Source organism: Typopeltis vanoorti, chromosome 10, assembly GCF_054136105.1.
Source record: "Typopeltis vanoorti isolate ZY-2024b chromosome 10, IOZ_Tvanoo_1.0, whole genome shotgun sequence".
Taxonomy (NCBI): domain Eukaryota; kingdom Metazoa; phylum Arthropoda; class Arachnida; order Uropygi; family Thelyphonidae; genus Typopeltis; species Typopeltis vanoorti.
Genome location: NC_143558.1, coordinates 8,191,136 through 8,206,231, shown reverse-complemented (window position 1 = coordinate 8,206,231; position 15,096 = coordinate 8,191,136). Strand labels below are relative to the sequence as shown.

General features: G+C 37.3%; 1 protein-coding gene across 3 annotated transcripts in view; it reads right to left on the bottom strand.

Annotated features, from left to right (window-relative positions):
• The window catches only part of Myo81F (unconventional myosin 81F), a 454,212-nt gene that overhangs the window by 358,327 nt on the left and 80,789 nt on the right, over positions 1-15,096 (bottom strand). The window lies entirely within an intron of this gene.

Sequence of the window (15,096 nt, the reverse complement as noted above, 5' to 3'; positions counted from 1 at the left end):
AAGGTCATGTTTGAGCAACTTGCTCACATTTTATAATAATGTTAACATTGAACTAGATAAGGGGAATGGAGGGTACACCACAACTGGGCGACAGCGACTGGGCGATGGACAACTGGGCGATGGCCAAATAGGCGACAGAATAAAAGATCAAACATGCAATTCTATTCTGTTGATTTATTACCAGGTAAATTTAAATAATAATTTTTGGAGAAACGAGTTAAAAGAAGGTATAAACATAAAATTTGAAAAATCTCACTTATAATTAAGTTTATTTTTATTGTGTAGAATTACGAATTGTATAGAAGTTATATTGAAATTTCCCATACAAAACAATGAGTCAGCTAGTTAATAAATATTTATATTATACATTTTCGTTTATATCATATATCAAAATTTGTAGGATCGTTTAAGAAAGAGATGGTTAAAAAAAAGAATGGTCCGAAAATGATTTAAAAATGAAAACGTATAATTGCACAGTATTAAAATAAAGAAAAAATATAGTTTTCTTTTAATTCATTTATTAATATTATTTTGTAATTAACAAACATATTTACAAATGTTACATATATACAATAAAACAAAAAAGTATATGAAATTCAAGACAATTTTTTTGAATGTATTAATTCATATTATAGTTATATACAATACCACGTAAATATTCTATTATATTTTCCCTATCGTAATTAATAACTTTTTTCAAAATTCTTTGGTCAGCTTCATCGTACCGTCTACGTTTGTGCTCATGTTGAAAACCTGCTACTGCTCTTTCATAATCAACATCATATGTTTTTTGAATTTTTTGTAGTCCATTTATAAAAATCCATAAATTTGGATGACTTGCGCTGCTGTCAAAGCTCAATTACAGTTTTCGATGACAGGCTTCCGCAAAATTATTTGTCCTATCGCTTCCATTTATTGTTCTTTGGTACACAGACCAAACGTTTGAGGGAAAAATCGGTGGAGCCCTGGTTCTGTTATTCCTTAGACGACGACCTATCTATGTGTTCGTAAACCATTCTAAAATTGGTTCAAATTCATTGGATAAATGATTCTCAAGTTCAGAAATAGCGTAAATAATATCTTGTTCTGGAACGAAAGCAAGCGAAGTGATCTTTTCTGAATTTAATGCGAACTGCGCATCAGAATTATATCTGGTTAAAAAACTGCATGAAGCTTAATGCTTACGAAGATTTTGTACGAGATGAAAAAAGCAACCATTTATGTTAGCTTGTGTAAATAATATACATAACGCTTGATGAATGGAAATTTGAAAATCAACATTTATATTTTCGGGATCTAGTAATGGCCACATTTCTTGTATCATATAAAATAATTTTGTGTATGTTTCAAAAGTCTTATTAGGTAATAAACAATATAAAACAGCAAAAACAGGACATCCATCCTTTCTAGCCAAAACAACAAAAATTTGAGCAAAAAGAGGGGGAGAAAGTAAAAATGTGCCATCCATAAATAATTCATTCATGCTTTGGCTCCACACTGCATGGCTTTCACGACCAAAAATTAATATTCTCATGGGGTAGACCTGTTCTGATCCAGAATCAGCCAATAAAAAATATTCAAATTGTGATAGACTGAATTCATAATTTAAGTATTCTTCAGGAATAATTATTGTTTCCCTAGAATCAGGATTAATTGGGGCTTTTAAATTTTTTAATCTTCTTCTTTGAATATTTCTGCACAGACTGCTATGATTTGGAAGCATTCCTTCTACCGCAGAAGAAACATTTTGTAGAACTGAGTTGTGATTTGTGATGGGTTGCTCATTGTCGTATCCGCTAATTTTTCGGCTGTTGCACTAACTTCTTGCGTTATTATATTCTGGCCGCATTTCCAGAACTGCTACAAGTGTGTTATTGTTTTTCAGAAATTAGTGATCCATCACTGACACTTGTCCAGATTCTACCTTTGCATCCTTTGTTTTTATTTTCACATAGCCAAAATTAAATTGAACCTTTCTTATCAATCTTGTCCTTAACATAAAGATATCCATTCCAAGCATATTTTTCCTTGTCTCTTTGACTTAATATCTTGAATTATCCATTTCTGAAGAATAGAAACAAGAAATATAAATATTATTATTATTATTATTATTAAACAAGACCTCATGGAGTCAAAGACTCATCTAGGAGGTCCTTTTATCTTACACACACATCTCATCATACCGTGTCTTAAACACATTCAAACTACTTGCAGACACCACGCTCTCAGGCAAGGCATTCCAATCACTCACAACTCTGCACGAAAAAAACCTGCCTCTCACTCCCTTACTCACACCCTCCTTATACAGTTTCCAGGGATGACCTCTGGTTCTCCGCTGATCTCCCACTATTCTCTGTAGAACTTCTCCACCATTGATCCTATAACAACCCCTTACCAACTTGTAGGTCTCTATCATATCTCCCCTCTTCCTTCTCTCCACGAGACTCTGCAAATTACATCTTTTCAATCTTTCCTCATACTCAACATTCCAGAGGTCAGAAACTACCTTAGTCAGTCACCTTTGGACCCTTTCCAACATCTCTTCATCCTTCTGAAAACCCGGTGACCAAATCTGGGCACAATAGTCCAAGTGTGGCCTAATCAAAGCCTTATACATTGGAACAAGTATCTCCCTACTTCTACATGTCAGTGTCCTCCGCATCATTCCCAGAAGTCTTTGTGTTGTCTTCACAATTTTGGCGATGTGTCCCCTAAATTTTAGATCCTTATCCACTATCACCCCCAGATCTCTTATTTCCTCTACTTCCAACAATATATTCTCACCAAGCATAAATTCTGCATCCCATCTTTGTTTTCCAAATTTTAAAACTTTACATTTTGCAACATTGAACTCACATCCCCATTTGCTTGCCCAATCACTCAATTTATTCAAGTCTTCTTGCAAGGCCACAACATCTTCACTACTCTTTATGGTTCGTCCCAACTTTGCATCATCTGCAAACAACTGAATATCTCCATCCAAATCTTCACCAATATCATTAATATATAAGTTAAATAGTAATGGCCCTAAAACAGACCCCTGAGGCACTCCACTAGTGACTTTCCTTTTCCTGGATATTGCACCCCCACACACAACTTGTTGATACCTATCAGATAGCCAGTCTCCAATCCAATGCACTAATCTAATATCCAACCCCATCTGCTCTAGTTTGACTGTCAACTTATCATGAGGTACTCTATCAAAAGCCTTTGCGAAATCCAAGTATATTACTGTGTATCCTTCTCCTCTGTCCAAGGAAGCAGTCACTTTATTGTAATAAGTAGATTACTAAAACATGACCTCCCTTTAGCAAATCCATGCTGTCCATCAAAGATTATACCATTGTTGTCAACCCAACTCTGAATCCTAGTTCTCACAAGCTTCTCCAACAACTTAACCACAACACCTGACACCAGATAGGCCTATAGTTTGATGCTTGAGTTCGATCACCTCCTTTATGAAGTGGCACAATCTTGCCCTCCTTCCACTCTTTAGGAACTTGACCAAGTGCAAGACTCGTATTAAAAAAATATGTCAAGGCAGGTGTCAACTCTCTGGCACACTCCTTCAGAATACGTGGTGATATATTATCAAGTCCCACAGCCTTATTTACATCTAGTTTACTCAACTCCCCAAACACCTCTTGCTCACTTACAGTCAGTCTCTCCTCCCCATCATCAACTGCTCTTAATCTCTCCATGAAGTCACATTCACAAGATTGAAAGATCTTTATGAATTGCTCATTAAGTATCTCCACAACACATTCTGCAACAGCTGTCTTTATACCATTTCCTCTAATCAATGTCATCCTTCCATAATCATTCTTTCTTTTGCTGGCTACATATCGAAAGAACTCCCTAGGATTCTTTTTGGCTTCATTAGCTAACTGCTGTTCATACCTCTCTTTAGCTACTCTCACCAACCAAGTCACCCTCCTTGCCTGGTCTTTGTAGACCTCATGAAATTGGTTACTTCCACTTCTCTTATGCTGTCTCCACAATGCCTTTTTTTTCTGTATTGCATGCTTAATCTCTTTATTCATCCATCTCACACCTACCTTATTTAACCTTCTCACCCGTGGTATACATTTAGACATTGCATCTACTAAATAGTTTTTGAAAATCCCCCAAGCTGCATTGATCTCTTTTCCAGCTAACTCCTCATTCCATGCTACATCTGCAAGCTGTCTCCTGAGCTCTTCATAATCACCCCCCTTGTAGTTCCACATATACCCTTTTTTCACAGGAGTCCTTGCACTGCTGGCAACCATCCAGGTAATCACCTCATGGTCACTTTCACCAATTGGTGGATGATTTGACACCTCATTTATAATTACATCCTCCGATGAGATGACCAAATATAAAAATAAAATTTAAAAAAAAAAGTTTTCACTATTGATATAATTAAGAATTTTTTCAGTACTATTTGAAAAATAGCACTGAAAAAATTTATATCAATAGTGAAATATTTCTATACTTCTATATAATTGTACTTAGCAATTTGTTTCATTTGAGAGATAATCAAGAGTTTGAAATTTATTTAAATTAATTTAGATGTCACGTATATAATTTAATATATGATTATTTAAAATAAAAAGCCAATAGGCTTCATTTCGGCGATGTAAAACATTATTTAAATTAAGGGGATGTTAAATCCCACATTCTTTGAAAACCGAATAAGAAACTCAAAGATTGGAATCAAAGCGTTTCATGCCAAATATAGCAACTATAAACGTATCAGCGACTACTACCGTAAGCTAAACCACGTAGTTCAAGTACGTAGTACAAACTAGGGCAACTCGTTGCAAAGGTGGAGAAAGTTCTGATCGTAATTGTTAGTATTTTTCATAAAGTAAAACTCATCTCCTAGGAGATGTATGATGTTATACATTATGGTGGGAGGTCACTACCCAGACCGGTTTCGATCTTTATTGAGATCTCATCGGTGAGTAGCTAGACTAAATTATAATACTAAGGCCCTTATAAGGACTGGCTTAAAGGGGCAAAGCAAGAATGCTTTTCATCTTCCCCGTTATCTGTAGAGGACAGTGTATGGATAAGGCGTTATTGAGCAATGAAAGCTCTGATCTTGGCAAGAGGGTAACAGCAACAGCCGAGCCTCAGTTAGAACTTCATTGGTTACAGCACTGCCATTCATTACCCCCATTTAAAGGTAAAGTCGTCTCTAAAAATTCGGACAATTCCTAGGCCACTCAATTATGGGCGAAAGACCATCCATCTCAGCGGTGGCTCCACTCAGTGATGGCCTTCCACCTACCACTGCCGAGCAGAACCGCTCAAATTCCGAAGAAAAGCATTCACCGACAAAGTCCCTCACCGGGCCGTGCCGGAGAACACTTTCCCCAGATCAAATTGCTCCCTTAGGGCAAAAACCTTAAGAGAGCGTACTCATATTTTTTGGCAATAGCCGAGCCTCAGTTAAAACTTCATTGGCTACAGCATTGCCATTCGTTACCCTACCAGGATTTTTCCCATCTGCAACTAATTCAATAATACTAAGGGTATAGTGAAAAGAACTTATATACTCTGCTATACGAGTTGTCAAAAGGTGCACCCATAAATTATTTAAAATAAAGAGCCAATAGGCTTCATTTTGGCAATGTAAAACATTATTTAAATTAAGAGGATGTTAAATCCCACATTGTTTTAAAACCGAATAAGAAACTCAAAGTTTGGAATCAAAGAGTTTCATGCCAAATATAGTAACTATAAACGTATCGGCAACTACTAGTGTAAGCTAAAGCACGTAGTTCAAGTACGAAGTACAAACTGGGGCAATTCGTTTTATTTTAAATAATTTATGGGTGCACCTTTTTGAAAACTCATATAGCAGAGTATATAAGTTCTTTTCGCTATACCCTTGGTATTATAATTTGGTCTAGCTACTCACTAATCAGATCTCAATAAAGATCGAAACCGGTCTGGGTAGTAACCTCCCACCATAATATATAACATCATATATCTCCTAGGAGATAGGTTTTACATTATGCAAAATACTAAGAATAGTGATCAGAACTTTCTCCACCTTTGTAGCGAGTTGCCCTAGTTTGTACTACTTGCTTTAGCTTACGCTACTAGTCGCCGATACGTTTATAGTTACTATATTCGGCATGAAACTCTTTGATTCCGATCTTTGAGTTTCTATTCGGTTTAAAAACAATGTGGGATTTAACATCCCCTTAATTTAAATAGTATACGATTAAGATCATAAATTTTGAATACATACCTTTTATTTACTGAAACTTGTTCTTTGCACATGGTAACTGTAACGTTGACACAAATATCGGAAATGATGTAATAACAAACAAACAACTAGTCTTACTGTTTAATAGAAGTCCAAATATCTTGCGAATGGGTATTAAACTAAATAACTGCACACAAAACGCTCAAATGATAAATTGTCAAACAAGACACCTTATGCAGTGAAGATCAGAAATACTTTATAAAAATAAGCTTAAATAAACTTAATTATAAGCAATATTTTTCAATTTTTTTTGTTTACAATGTTCTTTTAACTCATTTTTACCTGCTAATAGATCAACAGAATAGAATTGCATATTTCATCTTTTATTCCGTCGCCCATTTGGCCATCGCCCAGTTGCTGTGGTCCAGTTGTCCGTGTCCCGGAATGGATACACCATGATACTTTTAAATTTTTCTAAGGCTTTTGACAGAATAACATGGAAGACTGGTGCATAAATTGGAGAACATGAATTTGGAATACAAAATATTAGCATGGATAAGAGGATGGCTGACTGACATATCAAAAAGCGGCATATGGAGGTTGTGAGTCTGCAAGATTTAAGGTAATCAGTGGTGTACCACAAGGATCAGTCCTTGGTCCACTGTTATTCAATCTGTACATTAATCATTGGGAAGGATTTGACAGGTGCCATACAGCCATTTGCTGATGATGATGCAAAGATAGGTAGAGTAATTAGGAATGCAGTACTTGCAGAATGACTTGAATAGGCTGGAATTGGGGGCATGGGAAATTGAATGTCTGTTCACTGTCATTAAATGTAAAGTCATACACTGTGGCATGATTAGATATCCAATGTCATATTATATTGGTGGGATTATGCTAGAAGAAACTGACCAGTCTAGGGATCTTGGAGTGTTAGTAGATAGGAAGTTGAAGTTCAGGGGTCCATGTAGCAAAAATTGCAAATACAACTTAAAAGATAATTGCAATGCTGAATAAACCTGAAACTGAAACATTTTGCCTCTTTACAAGGCTTTGATAAGCCCTCATTTGGACTATTGTGCACAGGTCTCTTGTGCACAATAGTCCAAATACAACTGGTCTCCTGTTTCTGTTGTGATTCTGATACAGTGGAAAGAGAGAGAGTACAAAGGAGAGCATTAAAAATTACATCAGGATTGTGGAATACTGATTATGAAGACAGATTGAGAATTTATAGACTACAGACACTAGCAAAGAGGAAAAAGAGGAATGATATGATTGAGACTTAAAAACTTCTGAAAGGTCATACAAGATTTCAGTTGATGAAATTTTTCATTTTATAGAGGTTGAGGAAAAGACAAGAAGGTATTCTTGGAAGCTGAGAATGAATGCGATAAAGGGGGCAAGGGCTAGATTTTTCTCTCATAGGATGGTGTGTGATTAGAATAGATAGCCATTGGATGTTGTGTGTGCAAGCGGAGTGAATGAATTGAAGAACAAATAAGATAGTTTGTGCGCATGGTATGTGGCCTCCTTTGACGAGTCCCTAATGCATCAATAATAGATGAACCTCTCTCTCTCTCTCTCTCACACAAACTCCATTTCCTTATAATGTTCTGCTTCTGCCTCTTGTCTAGATGTTTTAATGGAACATGCACTACTGAACTAGCTATCATCAATTGTTCACCCTTCTCTCTCTCTCTCTAAGCAGCTAGTGGTTAGAATCCCTACACAGGTCAGCTTAACTTATCAAATCAACTTCTCATCTTGTTTAATTCCATTAATCCCATTCTATGGAACAGCCTTCCTCACACCATTTTCCCTAGCTACAATCCCTGCTGCTCAAGAAATACATCAATAGGTTCGATCTTTCTCCATGTCTACTCATACACAGCACTTATACATCAAAACAAGCCGTGACCATTCAATCGTTGATGTTAAAATATTAATTCAATATACTGCTCCACCAAGCCTCATAATGCACCATGTTTTCAAGTATCAGTAAGTTTCTCTATTATATCATTACAGGAAAGGAAAACTTACAACATTAATAGATAAATCATATAAATACTCACAAAGTACACAAAATAAGTAGTTATTAAATTTCTTGGTTACTGCAGCAGCATCTTTCAAATTCACACCCACAGATCGTATGATAGTAACTTCAGTTCTAGTTAACTTATTCTTTTTTTCTTTTTCTTTTTTCATATCTAGACATTTTTTGAATTTATTTTTGCTTTTTCATTGAAGGATAGCTCAAGTTAGCTTTCTTCTTCTTTGTCCTCGCTATTATCCTATTTCATTTGGGGGGTTGGCTTTCCTAGTCTGTAACTGCCAGAATATTCTGTCCTGGTTCATCAATGTCTCCAAATGGGCAGTTTGGAAGTCTTTTTTTTTTTTTTTTTTAATATGGAGCATCCATGTTAAATGGGATCTACCATGACCCCTCAGTTCTATACACATCTCCATTACTCAAATTAAGCTTTATAATCTTTAATTAAAAATCTGATTAATAGTACTTGCTCTCATATCAGTTGATTGTTCACATATATTCTCTCTCCAAAGCATTTTTCAGTGCTACATTTCATTGAATATTTGACAGTTGTCCATTCAATTCTTGCCCTGACTATATTATGAATAATATCCTTAAATGCATCTATCTATTAATGTACCTTCCACTAAATTCTAGTCTCAATCCATGATTTCTAGTTATCTTCCCCTATTTGCACTACTAACAGGTTGGTGATGCACAATATATATTACCCCCCTCCCAGCCAAGTTAATTTTTCCACTGTCATGTGGTATGGCCTGTTTCCACAAACGAGACTCTGCCCAAGCAAGAATTGCTACTTTAACTTCCTTAGTTGGAGGAAATGCCAACTAGACTTCTGGATGGTAGATAACTTTCACCACCCAATGAATCACATCCCTGTCCAAGGAGTGAATTGGTCATTATCATGTTTTGTTTCTTAGAATAGGATTTCAGCCCCCTCCCCCTTTCTTCTTACATGCATGAAAGGCAGGTGGTGTTCCTGCTGGGCATGATCAACATATCACAATTATTCAAGTAGGGAGTCAGTACCTTCTCCATTCAAAGATATGGCAGTAAAGTGTTTTCTGCAGGTTGGCTGAGAGATAGTACACAAGACTCAACCTGTTGGTAATAGTTTAAGAGAGTTTCTGATTACCCGACAAAGAAAAACTGCTGCTTATTCGGATATGTCATGCTTGGAGAATCTAAGTTTTCCCAATACTCCACTAATATGATGGATAGCATAAAAAATTATAGTATTACTTTTAAAATAAAACTTACAGAACCAAAAATATATTGCAAAAAAATAAATTATATATCACAAAGAAAGAATTCCACAAAACAAAATCCCATGTAAAAAAAATTTTGTTTCAGTCACTCCTATTATGTCGATCTGGTACTTATCCAATTCCTTGGCTAGCTCCATTTCTTTGCCTTTCAGGCTTCTTATGCTGATAGTACCAATCTTGAACTCTGTGATGCTTGAGTTGGGGTGTGTTTTAAGATTTGCCTCAGTAGCTGACTTTTTGCTGTTCACCCTGGTTCTCTGGTGAAAACAACGGGGCCCTCGTTTTACTGGGCAACACCCCAGCCAGCATGAAATTCTACCACGTTGTAAAATCATTTTATAATTTGGTTTAAATTAATAAGAATATAATTTGGTCGGCTAAATCCCAAATTGCCAGCTCATCCTCATTCGTTCAGTATCCAGCCAGACACCTAACAGGGAGCACCATGAGAAGGTGAGGATTGGACATTAGGTCAAAAGCCCTGGTCGGTTCTTCACATTCCTTTAAAAGCTATGTGGAGATCTCCTCTCAGTTATATAGCTTTGACCCTTAAGCACCTAAAGTATCTAAAGGTGCATTGGTGATTTATCAATGATCAATATGGACTTTGCCATTCTCATTCTACAAGAGACTGCCTGGGCAACCTTATCCACTTTTGGACACTATTATTATTATTATTTAGGCCTCCAAGGAGTCAAAAGCCTCATCGCGGGAGGTCCTTCCTAGGAAAAAAAATCTATCAAGACTCATCGTGGGAGTTTCCTCCTAGTAAACACAGTCTATCATACCACTCCTTAAACTCATTGACTGTTCTCGCTCTCACCACTCTATCAGGCAATGCATTCCACGGTTCAACCACTCTCCATGCAAAGAAACCACTTCTTACCCTCTTGCTCACAGTTTCCTTTCGTAACTTCCAGGGATGGCCCCTTGTCATTACTCCTTCCGGCTGTTGTTCAACCAAGCAAAAGAACTCCTCAGTGTCAACCCTGCAACCACCTCTGAGCAGTTTAAATGTCTCAATCATATCACCTCTCCTTATCATATCGCCTCTCCTTCTATCCACCAAACTCTGCAGTCCACATTCCCTCAGCTGATTCTCATAACTAACATTGTACAGTCCTGAAACCATCTTTGTTATCCACCTTTGCACCCTTTCCACAGTTAATTTATCCCCTTCAAATCCTGTGGACCAAATCTGAGAACAATAGTCTAAGTGTGGTTTGATCAGGGTCTTATACAACGAAATGATAACTCTTATCTCTGTAGGTCAGCATCAATCTCATTATTGCAGCAATCCTCTGTGTTACCTCCACCACCTCTGCAATATGTCCCCCGAATTTCAGGTTTCTATCAATCATCAACCCCAGATCTCTTGTCTCCCCTACCTCCTCCAGTATAGTTCCTCCAATAGAATATGCAGCATCCCCTCGGTGTGTGTACCAAACCTCAAGACCTTACATTTTGCTGTATTAAACTGACATCCCCATTCATTTGCCCATCTGTCTAGCTTATTCAAATCCTCTTGCAGGGCTGCACTATTACTAATAACCCTTCCCAGCTTCAAATCATCTGCAAACAACTGAATATCCCCCTGCAATCCACTGACAATATCATTGATATAAAGGTTAAACAATATAGGTCCCAGTACTGAGCCCTGTAGGACCCACTTGTAACTCTCTGCCTCCTAGAAACTGCCCCACCATACACAACTCTCCGATACCTATCGGAGAGCCAATCCTGAATCCAGTTAACCAACCTGACATCCAAACCCATGTGCTGCAACTTAAACATCAGCTTATCATGTGGCACCCTGTCAAATGCCTTTGCTAAATCCAAGACAATGGCAGTATATGCCTTTCCCTCATCTACTGCACTTGTAACTATATTATAAAAGACTAGCATATTACTAAAACAAGAGTGCCCCTTCATAAATCCATGTTGACTCTCACAGATAACATTACCAATGCTGTATACAGTCCCTAACCAATTTCTCCAAGATCTTAACAACTGATGACACACAAACTGGCCTATAATTAGACACTTCCAGTCTGCTACTGCCATTATGCAATGGCACTATTTTACCTTTCTTCCATTCCCTGGGCACCTTTCCCATAGTCAGACTTTCATTGAAAAGCCAGGTCAAAGGAGCTCTCAGTTCTTTAGCACATTCTCTCAAAACTCGTGGTGAAATACCATCCAGTCCCACAGCTTTACCGATATCCAGAGTACTCAGTATTTGGAACATGCTCACCTCCTGCACCTCTAAACCTCGAACCTGCCCTATTCCTCTAGTATTAAAATTTACTCCTCCAGGATGAAATACACCAATAAAGTGTTCATTGAACAATTCCGCTATGACCTCTGCATCAGTCACTCTATTCCCATTTTTATCCCACAATGTCATTCTTCCACAATCATTTCTCCTCCTACTGGCCACATAGCTAAAAAATTCCCTAGGATTTTCTTTCGATCTTAGGGCCAATCTCTTCTCATATTCCAGTTTTGCCTTCCTTACCATACTAGTCACTCTCCTGGCCTGTGTCTTATATTCTTCATGCATCTGCTCTTCACCTGTCTCCTTATATCTCTTCCATAGCCTCTTCTTCACATGCAGTTCCTATTTAATATTGTTTGTCATCCACTTTACTCCAAATTGTGTCCTCTTCTTCACTTGTGGAATACAGCTTACTATTGCTGCTAACAAATATTCCTTCACAATTTCCCAAACACTAATGATATCCCGACCTTCCAATTCCTCCCTCCATGAAACTTTCTCAAGTTGATGTCTAAGACTATTATAATCACCTGCCTTATAATTCCACATAAGTTCCTGTCTCTTTGATACTTCTGCATGTCTATTCATCTTCCAAGTCAAAACCACATGGTCACTCTCTCCAACTGGTGGGAGAGAGATGGCATCTCAGTTATTATCAACTCTTCTGATGCTATAACCAAATCCAAAACCCATGAACTTCTTGTTCCCTCTATTACATGTTGCCTAAGACATTTGTCCCTCGAGAATTCTAGAAATTCCATTCCCTTATTGCTACATACATCTTCCTCTCCCCAATTTATACTACTGTAGTTAAAATCTCCCATAACAATCATTCTTCTTGCACTTGCCAAGCTCAACTGTGTAAACATCTCCTGGTCCCCACCCTCTGAGTTCCTTGGTTTGTAGCAACACCCTACTAAATATTCCATCTTGCCAATTTCTACCTCACACCATATGCTTTCAAAATCATTAGTGTCACTGCCTTCCAAAGCCTCCACTCTTAGAGGACATAAGTGATGACTTATCATAAGCAATACTCCACCACTACTCTTCCCCTTCCTATCCTGCCGAAAAATGCTGTACCCTGCTACTTTTATTCCTGCTATTATATCCTCTTCTGTCAACCACGTCTCAGTGATCCCAATAATCTTTGGCCAGGCTGATGCTATCAGCACCACGAATTCCTCTCCTTTATTCCGGATACTCCTGGCATTAATATAGAGCATAAAAAATGCCACTGTTTCTATACCCAGCATTATCCCTTCTAGACTCCACTGGGCTCAGCGTTACCTGATGTCATTCCCCCTTCTCCCAAGTATCCATTTTCACAAGAGGCCAACCCTACTACCATCCACCTTGGGCATTCTAGTTTCCCTGCATTGCTACACCGACTCATTCAGAACAGCAATCTCTCCAGATGCCTATCTCCTTCCTCATTCAAATGCAAGTGGTCTCTCACATACAACTCCTCTCTGTCCTCAAAAGCGCTCCAAGTATCCACATATTCCAATGCTCTCTTCTGACACATTCTAGCTATTATGTTATTCAATATTACTACTCTTCTGCTCAGCTCGTCACAAGTCATGGAAAGATTTGGAGAAGCTCATGTGGTCACTCTCGCTATTTCCAAGGCACATGATTGAGTCCACATTGTTGCCTTCTTTCCTAGCTACCATCTTATGATCCTACGCTTTGTGAATGGATTTGCCAGCTTCTTCGCTGGTCATTCGCTGCATGTCATAGTGAATAGTTTCCTTTTATCTGATTTCTCCATCACTGCCAGAGAACCTCAAGGCTCTGTGCTCTCACTTACACTCCTATATATCAATGATATCCAATCCTATTCATAGCTTTGATGATGAGAGCATGTTCCATTCTTATTCATCTTAAAAAAACTTAAACCTCGATCTTCTATCCATTATCAAGTACGATAAAGAAAATGTACTAAATTTTAATGTTACCAAAGCATAATCCTGCTTTATTTCCCAGAAGAAACACTATGCCCAATCTAACTCACTTTGGATAGCATCTGCTCACCAACCAAGATCAATTTTCTCTTCCTGGACTGACATTTACATCAGGCCTATCCTGGCATAAACAGATTGTGTCTACAGTCTCTTCAGCCTCCAAAAAGCTTGGCATTTGCTTTTCATTTTAAACATTATTTCTCTTCTGTGAACTTCTACCACTTTATAAATCCCAAATCTACCTAACCTTAGAATAAATGTTCTTGCATCTGGAGTGGCACACTAAAAACCTTTTCAGAATGTTTGATTGTATCTAGAAAAGAACTATTTGCTTAAATGATGACCTCTCTCTCTCACTTGCTGACTCCCTTGGAATGATGTATATGTATAGATGCTACTCCACCTGAACTGCGACCATTATTTCACTACTTTCCTCTATTCATGTATGCACACAAGCAGCTGTTGGCTATCCTCCTCTTTCATTCCATATATATCCTTTATAATGAAAGAAGAGAATTTACTTCTAAAGAAAAGATTATACTCATCGTAGAGTATAACCTCCAACTTCAAGAAACACATTAACTAATTCCTTTCTTCCTCTGAATCACTTGTCCACACATGGCACTTATATTACAGGTCTTGAGCCCTCTCGTATGTGGGGTTGATTAAAAAATCTCAGCTTTATTGCTTCCTTATCACTAACTCTGCCCCCCCCCCAACTTCTTCATTTCAATTACCCTACATAACTGACAAATTCTATTCTTAATTACATACTTGTTGTGGTACAAAAAAAAAAAAAAAAAAACTACTACAATTATTCTTTTAGTCAAATGCAGTGACTAACTTTTATTCTCACTTGAAAATTTTTGCAAATGCCACAACTGTTATTGGTAGATGAGGCCATTTGGTACCAAGGTTTTGACCATTATCATGAAACCATTCCCTATTCCTAGTAGGAGTGAATAGCCCACTCTACAACATATTTTAAGTCCTAGTTTTAAATTGATTATTTCTATTAACATGTACACTTCAGAATTTCTTTCTTTGTAAGTGGAATTTTTCATATCTTTTACACCTGCACACTAGAACAAACATACTCAGGAAACTTTTGTGTGGTTAATTCTATATTATTAACTTCCTATGACATCACATTTCAATAAATAATGATGCACTGTCTACTGTGCCATTTAATATATCCCTTTATTAGAATTATCCTTATAACATATTCTGATTATATAATTCTGTTCTCGCCTATTCAATCAAACCAAACTCTCTTCCCAGTTGTTTCTTCCTCCAAAATTATACAATTACAATTAGCAATA